Source organism: Zingiber officinale, chromosome 3B (assembly GCF_018446385.1).
Source record: "Zingiber officinale cultivar Zhangliang chromosome 3B, Zo_v1.1, whole genome shotgun sequence".
In the NCBI taxonomy this organism is placed as follows: Eukaryota; Viridiplantae; Streptophyta; class Magnoliopsida; order Zingiberales; family Zingiberaceae; genus Zingiber; species Zingiber officinale.
Window position 1 is genome coordinate 25,320,801 of NC_055991.1, and position 13,280 is coordinate 25,334,080.

The window sequence follows — 13,280 nt, forward strand, 5'->3', positions numbered from 1 at the left end:
TTAAGTTATACAGACCTCAAATTTGTATTTGACATTTGCAATACTAGAGTTCCAAATAAATATTCATTTTTCATATTTTCATGTATTCCAAATAAATATTATTACACTTAGAATTAAGATATATATACTCACTTTTCTAGATTTTTAGTTTTACATGATTTTGGCTTATTAACTCATTAATGAATATGACTTTCAATTTGATACTTAGACATCTAATACTCTCCTTTAGTTACAGTAAAAAGTGATTATGTTTATTTTTAATATTCTTTATAGTTTGTCTGTAAATTATATAAAAGGAGGTAAATTATAAGATCAATTTATAGTCGGCCGTCAAGTGACCAGTGGATGAGAGAGATTTTTTTTCTTAGGGTATGCACTCACCAAGAATTGATCCAATGTCCTAGTATAGTAAGCTTACTACTCTCTAGCCAATTGGACATCCCTTGGAGACTACCCTTTTAGCTCAGTAAACCTAATCTATGTGACTCGATTCCATTGATCCTATCTAAAATCGAGAAAGATTGTGTGCTAGGTAAATGTCTTCAATGTTGATTGTGCAAAAACTTTCAGCGGGAAGTAGAAGACGCTAAGCGATCCTACATGTCAAAAAAGAGAAATAGAGAGAAGAAAACATTAGCAACCGGGCTAGGGAAGAGTCTCCAACACTCAAGTCAAACAAGTGGCCGAGAGGACAAAGAATGCAGTGAACAATAAAAAAGGAACAATGGGCTCTAAGTGTGTAATGTTCCATACTTGTGTCATTAGAAGGAGACCCTTTATATAGTGTCAATTTTTCTCTGTGCACTAATATCGATGTATTTCCAAAAAAGGACCGACCATTTTGACACTCTAACACCTTTCCAAAAATTGACCCACCTCCTCTGCACTTTGCAGAGTAGAAACTTCCATTATAAAATGATGTGCGTAGATTATATACACTTTTATACATACTTTGACGCACATTCACATACTTTATTTGCGCTTGATCTGTGCATTTCTATACCTCTTATCATATTTTTAGCATAATTATTTTTCTTTATCAGAGATTTGCTCTTTGTGTGTTTTTCTGTTGACAGGAGTCACTTTTGAGGCGAAAACAACGCTCATAGATGATTCGGAGAACAAACGAAGACAAAGGGCTTGGCCGTGTGAAGTTCACACGGCGGTGCCATTTATCAGAGGTGGAGAAGAATCTAGCCGTGTGATTCTATGCGACCGTGCCAAGAAGTAGAGAAGAAGATGACCTCGGTCATGTGGATCCACACGACCGTGTGGCCTTCCAGAGGAGGAGTAAACTTTGGCCATGTGGAATCCACACGGCCATGTGAATCATCCAGAGACTAAACAGAACACGATCGTGTGAATCCACACGATCGTGCCAACTAACCCGAGGCCAAGCAGAGAGTGGCCATGTGGATGCCACACCGCTGTGGCACGGGCCATGCCAGGCCCGTGCCCAACACTATTTAAGGGGATTTCTTCCCCTTTCAAAGGGGAGGAAGGTTATCCCTTTGGAAGATCCATCTCGGTGTCAATATATATTTTCCCCGCTCTCCATTTGACGATTCAAGGCCATTTTCATCATCTCATCGACTCTGGAAGCAAAGGATTAGATACGAAGATCAGTCAATGCAATTGGATAAGCTTCTTCTCCCTTCCTCTTCTAGTTAGATTTTGATGCTTTCAATTCTTATGTCTTTGGATTCTTCCCTTTGTGCCATGGAGTAGATCCATTTTTCTAGGATTAAGAGAGTAATTGTGATATGAATTGATATAAGAACTCATGGATATGCGAATTTCTTAACTATATGACATTACCATGCCTTGTATCTATTTGATCTTATATTCATGTATTGTGTTTGAGCTTAATTCTCATGTTTGATTGAATGTTTATAAAGAATTGTTAATCCCATAGGGGAAATACCCTAGATTGTATGACCAAAGGTCCCTAATAACATGGGTAACCTGTGTCCAAACATCTAGGACATTACCTTGAAAGGAGAAGCAATTCCCACAAGGAAGTAGAGAATTAGACGTAATTGTTATCTCTATCTCTATGGTTATTGAGTATAAGTGCGTTCTTATGATTTATGACCGAGGAGCCCTAGTGACAGGGGTAATCCATTACCAGACTTCATAAGAACCATATCCATTTAATAGCATAGGGTATGGATCCAAATAGCATTCCGGCTTGACCATTGCAAGGAAGAGACAATAATGAATCTAGTGTTAATACCCCAAGGTAGTTTTGATATGATCAACCAAGTCAGGTTAGGTCATGTTGATTTTTAACCCTGTGTCTAAGTGTGCAAGAACTTAGGAGCACAGGAAGTCGAGCAAAAGACGTAGCTAGCGAGAAGGATGACACGGGAGAGAGCAGACATGCTCACTACATCCGAGGGACAAAGTGTTGCGGAAGAGTACGCGGGCGGACGAGGAGGCGCGCGACATTTTCGAGGGATGAGAAGTCGAGGCAGAAGCTTGCTCGAAGGTCGGAAGTTGGGTTCGGGTGAGCCCTATTCCGGATGGTTGAGATCACCCAAGCGAGCGGAGCCAGAGTGAAAGACCCGGACAAAGGCGAGCGGAACCGGAGCGGAAGATCGGGACCAAAAGTCAATAGGAAGTTGACTTTCTTGGTCCAGGCACCCGGACCCAGTCTAGGCGCCCGGACTCGCCAGACTCTGGGCGCTCGAACCCTTCCGAGCGCTCGGACCCAAATTGTTATTCGGATTGCGTCAACCACGATCTGTTACGGCGAGGATAAAGTTTTATCCCCCAGGCACCTGGAACCCTTCCAGGTGCCCAACCAAGGCTATAAATACAACCCTGGTTCTAGAAGCTAAAACAGAACACTTGTAAACAACTTTTTCTATTTAGCTTTGCTTTTTGAATGCTTTAATTACTGTAAAGAGGCTTCTCTGCCTGAAGGAGAATTTAGTACTGTTGGTGCGGTTAGCACTAACGATTTAACCCAGGTTTTGATGAATGACAAATATGTTAAGTTAGTTTTGTTGTTGTCTGACACTTTGATCGAGTGTGCAGGAGAAGTCCAGACAGGTCGATGGGCTGACCGGATGTCTGGCACGAAGTCCAGCTAGGTCGACGGGCTGACCGGATAGCTGGCGAGAAGTTCAAGCGGGTCGACGGGCTGACCGGACGCTTGGCGAGAAGTCCAGCTAGGTCGACGGGCTGACCGGATAGCTGGCAAGAAGTCCAAGCGGGTCGACGGGCTGACCGGACGCTTGGCAAGAAGTCCAGACGGGTCGACGGGCTGACCGGACGTCTGGCAGGTAAGTAATGTAAGTCACTGGAAGGGAGTGACTGTGAGAACGCGTTCCCGGGAAGGGAACATTAGGCGTCGATCTGGCTTAGATCCATTTCGGATGTCTAAGTCGAGATCGTGACTAGATTCCGGTCTCGAAAAGACGGAATCTAAGTCATACTCTTTTTATCCACCTGTTGAACTTTAACTGTGCTAACAATCTGTTTTACAGGATGTATATTTGCCTCGGACTAACTTTGTTTTGCAAGAAAAGGGAGTTTTCTGAAACAAGGTGGTCCAGGCGCCCGGTGGTCCGGGCGCCCGGAAGGGATCCGGGTGCCCGGAAGGTGAATTCTATCCAGTCGAGTCGTCGCCACGTGGAGCATCATGGTTTGAGCAGTTACGTCACATTCCAGGCGCCCGGAAGGAATCCAGGCGCCCGGAACAGCATATAAAAGAAGCACCAGGCAGGAGCTTCAGAATCATCAATCAAGCTGAGAACTCTTCTACTGCTGGTCTTGCTGCTCAACGTTCAGTGCGACGCCAACAAAGCTCCGACACTACGCTCCGTTCTTTTCCCTTTTTGTCGGTATTTGTTTTTAGTTTTCATTAGCATTCCCTGTACGGTTCTTTTGTAATCATCATTTCGAATTGCTAGTGATTGCCCAACGAAAGTGGTCAAGGACCACGGGCCTTCGAGTAGGAGTCGTCACAGGCTCCGAACGAAGTAAAACCATTGTGTCTATTTTACTTTTTCGCTGCGTTTAAACTCTTGTTTTTTGAATCGATATTCACCCCCCCTCTATCGAATCTAACGGTCCTACAAGTGGTATCAGAGCAGGTACCGCTCTGATTTGGTGCAACCACCAATCAGACAGGGGGTGAATTTTTTTTGTTCGATAATTAATGTGTTTCGTTAACTTAATATCTCTCTAATCAATTTAAGTTAGTGCAACACGAATCTATTTTTTTTCTATTTTTCTCTTCCCGCACTACTAATCCAAGACCAAGTCTTGGGATATTTTTTGGTTATTTACCTGTGCACAGAATGTCCCAACAAGAAGGATTCAGCACAGTACGACCTCCACTCTTCAACGGGGACGACTTTCCATACTGGAAGAAGCGCATGGAGGTCTACCTCAAAACAGACTTCGACCAGTGGATGAGCATTACGAGACCCTACAAAATTCCAGTGGACAACTCCGGGAATCTAGTGGATCCTGAAGACTGGACAGCAGATCTGAAGAAAAAAGCATCAACAGAAAATAAAGCGATCAACACTCTACAGTGCGGATTGACAAGAGAAGAACTAAACAGAGTCGGTCCACACAAAAACGCTAAAGAGCTATGGGACAAGTTGATCGAACTGCACGAGGGAACGTGCAACGCTAAGGTAACAAAACGAGACCTGCTTTTAAATAAAATTTTTAATATAAAAATGCAGGAAGGAGAAACAGCGAATCAACTCCACGCGAGGATCAAGGACATCCTCAACGGGCTTCATGCGATAGGCCACCAGATGGAAAACAGAGACTTAATAAGGTACGCATTAAACGTCTTTCCACGTAATAGTTTGTGGGTATCAATAGTGGATGCCTACAAAATTTCTAAGAATCTTTCTGAATTAAAATTAGACGAGCTTTTCTATGAATTAGAATTACACGAACAAACTAATGCTGGAGCCGAGAAAGGTATAGCTCTATTTGCAGGTTCTTCCAAAGAAAAGAAAAGCAAGCCTGAATTTGAAGAAGAATCTGACCAAGACTCCGAAGACGAAGAACACCTGGTGAACTTGGTAAGAAAAATGTTCACCAGGAGAAAGAGGAGCTTCAGCAAAAAGGATCTTCAAAAGATCAGCTCTCCCTCAGAACAAAAGAACGTGACTTGCTACGGCTGCAACAAAAAGGGACATTACAAGAACGAATGCCCAAAGCTGAAGTTCGACAAACCAAAGCCAACCAAAAAGAAGGCACTCAAAGCAACGTGGGACGACTCCTCGGACGAATCGGAGGAAGAAGAGCAGAAACATCAGAGCCACCTCGCACTGATGGCCCGCGAAGCCGAAACAGAAAATGAGTCGGAAGATGAAGACGGGTCTGAACCCGAAACAAGCCACGAGTCCGTACTCGTTTCCGAAGGCTCGAATGAGGTATATGTTAATTTAAACAAAAAGTTTTTTAGAATCATTTCTTATTTAAATAGTAAATTAACTAAAGTAGAAAATGAAAACAAATCACTTCTTGAGGAAAATCAACACCTCAAGGAACAATTAAAAAATTCGAATCCAACTCAAGATCTAACACTTGAGGAAGAGAATTTATCATTAAAAAATGAAATAAACAATTTAAAGGAGATGTTAGAAAAATTCACGACAAGATCAAAAAATTTAGACTTAATCCTAAATAATCAAAAAACATGTTATAATAAAACCAGACTAGGATATAAGTCGAATTCAAATAAAACTTTCAAATCATTAATAACCCAATACAAGTCAACCAATCTAGCTTGGGTTCCGAAAGCGTGTCTGACCACGCAAGTAGGACTTAATCAATATTATATACCTAAAGAAAAAATACATTATATAAAAGTGTATAAACCAAACCAAAATCCAAAATACAAACCTAAATCAAATTCAAAATCTAAACAGTTTAAAAATCAACAAAATTATCACCAAGTTAACTATAACTATAAAAAGAATCGACACAAGCCTAAAACCAAAATCTAAATTAATGGCCAATAATTCAGGGGGAGACTCCAGAATAGCTGGCACCTCCAAAACTAACCTACCCGACAGGGTAACCCAAAACAAACTAACCCGGCAGGGTAATTAGGATTAGTTAAAAAGAGACCAAGTTTAACTTGAATCATGGTACTGGTGAAATTTTTGGATGATAGTACGTTAGGGAAGCTTGGGCATCACATGTCTAGAAAGATATGGCTTCGATCTGGTGCATTTGGCCAAGTGGAACTGACCGAAGCTACCCTTAAATGAATCCTAACCAGTTAGACCAAGATTTAGTACTAAGTTCCGTGGATAGGACTATTCGGAAAACCTCGAAAGGTTGGTTACTTCTAATGATGTCCATGTGACTCACCAAGCTTAGAAGTTTATCCGAAGAATGCCTATTTGTGAAAACCAAAACTAAATCTAAATCTAACACACGTTAAACCAAAACTCCATAATTAAAAATCTAATTTTATCTCACGAAATCATAGGATTCCCTGATTGAAAATATAGATCGGGTGAGATGAATAAGGCTTCAAAATTTTAAAAAACTTAAAAAATTATTTTCAAAATTTTAATTTTTAAACTTAAAAAATTATTTTTCAAAATTTTAATTTTAAAAACTTAAAAAATTATTTTCAAAATTTTAATTTTTAAACTTAAAAATTATTTTCAAAATTTTAATTTTTAAACTTAAAAATTATTTTCAAAATTTTAATTTTAAAAACTTAAAAAATTATTTTCAAAATTTTAATTTTAAACTTAAAAAAGTTATTTTCAAAATTTTAATTTTAAACTTAAAAATTTATTTTCAAAATTTTAATTTTAAACTTAAAAAAAATTATTTTCAAAATTTTAATTTTAAACTTAAAAAATTATTTTCAAAATTTTAAAACATAAAAAATTATTTTCAAAATTTTAAAACTTAAAAAATTATTTTAAAAATTTTAATTTTAAACTTAAAAAATTATTTTCAAAATTTTAAAACTTAAAAAATTATTTTCAAAATTTTAATTTTAAACTTAAAAAAAAAATTATTTTCAAAATTTTAATTTTAAACTTAAAAAATTATTTTCAAAATTTTAATTTTAAACTTAAAAAAAATTATTTTCAAAATTTTAATTTTAAACTTAAAAAAATATTTTCAAAATTTTAATTTTAAACTTAAAAAAAAATTATTTTCAAAATTTTAATTTTAAACTTAAAAAATTATTTTCAAAATTTTAAAACTTAAAAAATTATTTTCAAAATTTTAATTTTAAACTTAAAAAATTATTTTCAAAATTTTATTTTTAAACTTAAAAAATTAATTTCAAAATTCTAAACTTAAAAAAAAATTTATTTTCAAAATTTTAAAACTTAAATTCAACCCCGGGCGCCCGGAAGGGATCCGGGCGCCCGGAGTCCCCTATAAATAAGGGGCAGCAGGCGCCCCCAACCTTTGCCCCACCAATTCTCACTTTTGCCAAGGTTCACTCTGAACCTCAGTGCGAAAGTACTCTAAATCAAAATTTTCTTGCGGTAAAGACGCTGTTGCGATTCAACCGAGGTCGTCAAATCTATATTTTTCGATGGCTCCTCGGTAAAAATTCTTCCCCTCTCTAAAAATTTTATTAGAATTTGTCTTCTCAATTTTTTCTTAGAATATTCTTTTATTTATATATAGTAGGAAACGAACAAATACTGGTGCTGGACCCTCCAATACTAGTACAGACCCTAGGTTTCCCACAGACGAACTTAGGATTAAGTTTGAGTCAACCATTTATAAGGCCATTAGGACTACCTGCATAGATAGATCGTTCTTTCTAAGGTCATGTCCCTCCGCTTTAGAGGTTATAGGCCACTATAACTTAAGGAACCTTGTCGAATGTACCAGTCCAATAAACATAAGTCTGTGTGCCGAATTTTGCAATAACCTAGTGAAAGTAGACGATCTCACCTATACCACTAGGGCAGCAGGCACTGATATCACATTTTCCCCTACGACTATCCGAGAGTTTTTAGGGTTGCGTCCATTTACCTGTTCCTTTTTGTGCTATCCTCCGAGGGATCTACCATTCGGAGATCCCTACTCACTTATTACTCTCGATACGATTTATTCGTATTTTTTCGGGGGAGAGAGAGATCCCACTGTGACACAGTTTAGGTCAGTAGAACTTCGGGTCCAGGACTACGCTCTTTATAGGGTTGTAGTCCTTTGCATTTTACCACTGACTACTCGGGACATCACTGTGATGCGCCCATTCCATTCGTTCTTACACTATGCCCTGATTCATAGGTTAGACATTGACATCAGCCTACATATCTTCTCCACCATTATCTACTCAGCTGGATTCGTGATTGATAGACGAGTCCATATGCCTTTTGGTCACATTCTGACAGCCTATATGTCCTCGTTACACATTGATGTCACTAGAGGAGACATTGCCCATATGACCGAGTTCGATGTTATAGCAGCTCGGAACTTCTCCCTAGCCGGTATCCAGATAGATAGAGATGACGGGACTATGTCTTGGCGGAGGGGGGCACAGCACCAGCCCGATCCAGACGCACAGATGGACGAGTTCATGCTCGCACTATTTCCAGAGGAAGCCGCACCGGCTCCACCACCGCCCCGAGCTCGAGCTCCACGTCATGCTCCCCGTACTCTAGCCGACCGTATGACCGGACTAGAGAGAGCTATGGCGAGTCTCTAGCAGGAGAACTCTGACTTTCATCGGGACATTCAGCGAGAGATAGCCGAGTTACGAGCTGCCGAAAATACCCGACACACTGAGCTGATGGCACTTCTCCGATCCTTGGGATCTGGACCACCCCCTTCATCATCTCAGTAGATCTAGTTATGACTCACTTCTATAGCTACACTACCTGTAAAATATTTTGAATCTATCTAGTGATATTTCAGACTTACATCAATTATGTTCTATCTTAATAGACTAGGATTCTTTTTAAACTAATTTTAAAATAATGTTTTTTAACTAATAGGTTAAGCTTATTTGTTTTCAAAACTTTCCATTTTTAGATTTTCAAAAACAGTTTTTGCCTTAGACTAGTTTTGAATCCTTAGAAAGCATGTACCCATAGGACTAGTTTTTGAGCATCTCACCAACACCTTAGGTTTACCTTTGCTTGTGTTTGACAAACATAGAAAGGGGTGAGATGCATAGGCCAACTGTCTGGACTTAAGATGCTTATTTCAGTGCATCAGCATAAGTCTGGACGTTAAATACAATTCAGATATTAATCAGATTAAAGTTCATCAGTCAAGTCAAACACTGACTGGTTATAATTAACTTAATCTGACTAACCAAGTGAAAGCTACTATCTTCTGATAGTTAGTTAGTACCTAATTGGTTAGACAGCTGGTTAAAGATAAGTGTCAAGTTCAGGGGGAGAAATTAATATGTGTTTGAAAAATGTTTTTTTTTACATCTATGTTAAAACTAACTTATTTTTAAAACACCAGTTTTCAAAAAGTTAAATTTAACTAAGTTTAATCCCACCTAATTTTTAAACCTGATTTTAAAAGTTGAATATTGCAAATTTAAACTTATTCAGTTTTGTAACATATGCTTGAAAATTCAACTTTCCAAACTTACCTTTTATCAAATTAGCCTTAAAAATTTATTTTAGCAAAAATTTTACTTCTTGAAAAATTATTCTTACTTGCTTAATTTTTGCTTTGTTTTGAAAAATCGAAGTTGAAAATTTACCTTTTTGAAAAGTAAATGTTACTTAAACATGAAAAGTAAATTTGAAAAACCTGTTTTGAAAATTTTTACACGCTTGAAAAGTTACACTTGATTACCTTTAAATTTATACTTTTCAAAATTCAACTTGTCTCCCCCAAGTCAACTTGACTACTTTTTAACTTGGTGTTAAAAATTGAACCAAACTTAAATATGTTACAAAATCTGATTACTTTTTGCAGTAACTCTACACTATGCTTGTTTATCCTTGCTTATTTTTGATGAATGCCAAAGGGGGAGGGTTAGGTGGCTAAGTTAGCTAAACCAATTTGAAAATACAGACTAACTTTAAAACCACATAAATGCATGTTGTTTCTTGCATATGTTTTCACTAACTTAACCAGGTTGTCATTCCATCAAAAAGGGGGAGATTGTTGGTGTGGTTAGCACTAACGATTTAACCCAGGTTTTGATGAATAACAAATAGGTTAAGTTAGTTTTGTTGTTGTCTGACACTTTGATCGAGTGTGCAGGAGAAGTCCAGACAGGCTGACCGGATGTCCGGCACGAAGTCCTAGGTCGACGGCCGACCGGATAGCGAGCGAAGTTCAGCGGGTCGACGGCTGACCGGACGCTGCAAGAAGTCCAGCTAGGTCGACGGGACCGGATAGCTGGCAAGAAGTCCAGCTAGGTCGACGGGCTGACCGGACGCTTGGCGAGAAGTCCAGACGGGTCGACGGGCTGACCGGACGTCTGGCAGGTAAGTAAGGTAAGTCACTGGAAGGGAGTGACTGTGAGGACGCGTTCCCGGGAAGGGGACATTAGGCGTCGATCCGGCTTAGATCCATTTCGGATGTCTAAGTCGAGATCGTGACTAGATTCCGGTCTCGGAAAGACGGAATCTAAGTCATACTCTTTTTATCCACCTGTTGAACTTTAACTGTGCTAACAATCTGTTTTACAGGATGTATATTTGCCTCGGACTAACTTTGTTTTGCAGGAAAAGGGAGTTTTCTGAAACAAGGTGGTCCGGGCGCCCGGAGGGTGGAGCATCATGGTTTGAGCAGTTACGTCACATTCCAGGCGCCCGGAAGGAATCCAGGCGCCCGGAACAGCATATAAAAGAAGCACCAGGCAGGAGCTTCAGAATCATCAATCAAGCTGAGAACTCTTCTACTGCTGGTCTTGCTGCTCAACGTTCAGTGCGACGCTAACAAAGCTCCGACACTACGCTCCATTCTTTTCCCTTTTTGTCGGTATTTGTTTTTAGTTTTCATTAGCATTCCCTGTACGGTTCTTTTGTAATCATCATTTCGAATTGCTAGTGATTGCCCAACGAAAGTGGTCAAGGACCACGGGCCTTCGAGTAGGAGTCGTCACAGGCTCCGAACGAAGTAAAACCATTGTGTCTATTTTACTTTTCCGCTGCGTTTAAACTCTTGTTTTTCGAATCGATATTCACCCCCCCCCTCTATCGAATCTAACGATCCTACAAGTACGCTTTTCAACTTCCTTGGATTAACAACCTCCCCGGTTGTAACCAAGTAAAATCCTTCGTGCCTCTTCTTGTTAATTTTACTTTCTTAATTTTTATGCAAGTGTTTAATTAAGCTATAACGTCCGAGGAAGGTTCAATTTTTTTGCAGGGCTATTAACACCCCTCTAGCCAGCCGTCACCTGTCCTAACAATTGGTATCAAAGCTAAGTTTGCTTCAGGAGGACTAACCGCTAAACGAAGCACACGAGATGGTCGGACCGAGCATCTACACACCAAAATCCGAAGAAAAATTCCCGAATTGGAAGAAAAAGATGGAGATATTTTTTAAGACAGACTTTGAACTATTAATAATTATTAAATATGGTTTTGTCACCCCGAAAGACAAAGAAGAATATTAGTGGACAAAGAAGGAGCAAGCCGATTTTGTGGCAAACGACAAAGCAAAGTTTCATCTGCTTAGCATTTTACCACCTCAAGAAGACAACCTTATTGGAGCCTACGAGTCAGCCAAGGAGCTCTGGGAGAAATTTCTAGAACTACATAAAGAGACCTCGGAGGCAAAACTAGCGAGATGGGACCTGCTCTGGAACTAGATCAGCAACCTCCGGCTAGAAGAAGGCGAAACCATCGCACACCTCCACTCAAGAATCAAAGAGCTCATCACCGGACTCACGAATTTCGAAGAAAATGTAACCAACCGAGATTCACTAAGATACGTGCTCAACTCATTTCCTAGGACTCCAGAATGGTCGACCTTAGTAGATACATACTTCATCTCTAAGAATTTAGAGGTAAGCACTTTAGAAGAACTTTTTTCAACCTTTGAAATTCATGAGTCAAGATGTGCAGGTCTAAAAAGGGAATCGAGGCAAAACATTGCCTTAAAAGCAAAAATGGGCAAACCAAATTCTGAGGCATCACTAGACGATGACGAAACGACATTAATGGCAAGGAAATTTTAAATTTTATTTAAATCTAATAAACTTAATTAAGTGCAGAGTACAAAAAGAAAAAGAAAGATAAGATGCTATCACTGTAATGAAAAAAGACACATAAAAGATAATTGCCCAAAATTGAAGGACAAGGACAAGAACAAGGAAAAGAACAAGTGACTAGCCCGACCCAAGCATAATCTAAAGGTAACGTGGGATGACACATCATCTGAATCAAAGATCGAAGAAATCATCGGACTTGTGCTAGTGGCAAATCACCAAGAAAATGAAGATGAAGCAAGCCCCTCCGAAATGAGCATCGAGACCATCGATGAAGGGGGAGCGACATCAGAAGAAAGCAGCACTTCAGGGGGAGCTTCAGATTGTAGGATCGACAAGGTAAGTCAAGTACAGTCTCTTCCTCCTGACAAGTCATTTCAAAAATTACTGTAGATTAGAAAAAGAAAATAAAAAGGTAAAATCAACCTTAGCTATGTCTTGTCGATTAGAAGATCTCGACAAAATCAAAACTGAAAATGAAAAATTGAAAAATGAGAATACAAATTTAATGGATCAAATAGAAAATCTGAAATATTCTACATGTTTAAATTTGTCTGCTTCAACTTTTAGGAACTATAAAGGATTAAATTGGTAATTTAGATATTACAAAAGGAAAATTAGAAAATTACCTAGAAAATGTATTCCTCAGAAGTTTTTAATTAATCCTGTAGGAAGAAACCTATTTTGGATTCCAAAATCACATTTAGACTAATTTTTTTTAAGGGCTTTCAAAAAGAAAATTAAATGTTTAAAATTCTTTAAGAGGTTTTGTGTAGAAGTGGTTGATGCTCCAATAACCAAGAAGGCCTAGTGCATCGCCACAACCTGGAAGTCAATTACTAAATTTAATTGATTTACTGTTAAGTAATTAGTGGTTATAAGAATGCTTTAAAATGTATGTCAAAATTTTTAGAAATTATTTAAAAGTTAACTTTTCGAGAACTTTTTTACTTAACTGTTAGAAAATTTTCAGATGTTAAAATTTTCTAAATATTAAAGATTTTTTAGAATTTTTTTTTTCATATATGAAATTTATATGAAATCTTTTTTTTTTTTGCCTTAAATATGCTAAAATTTTCATATCCCTAAGACTTTTTATCATTTTTAAGTAGCA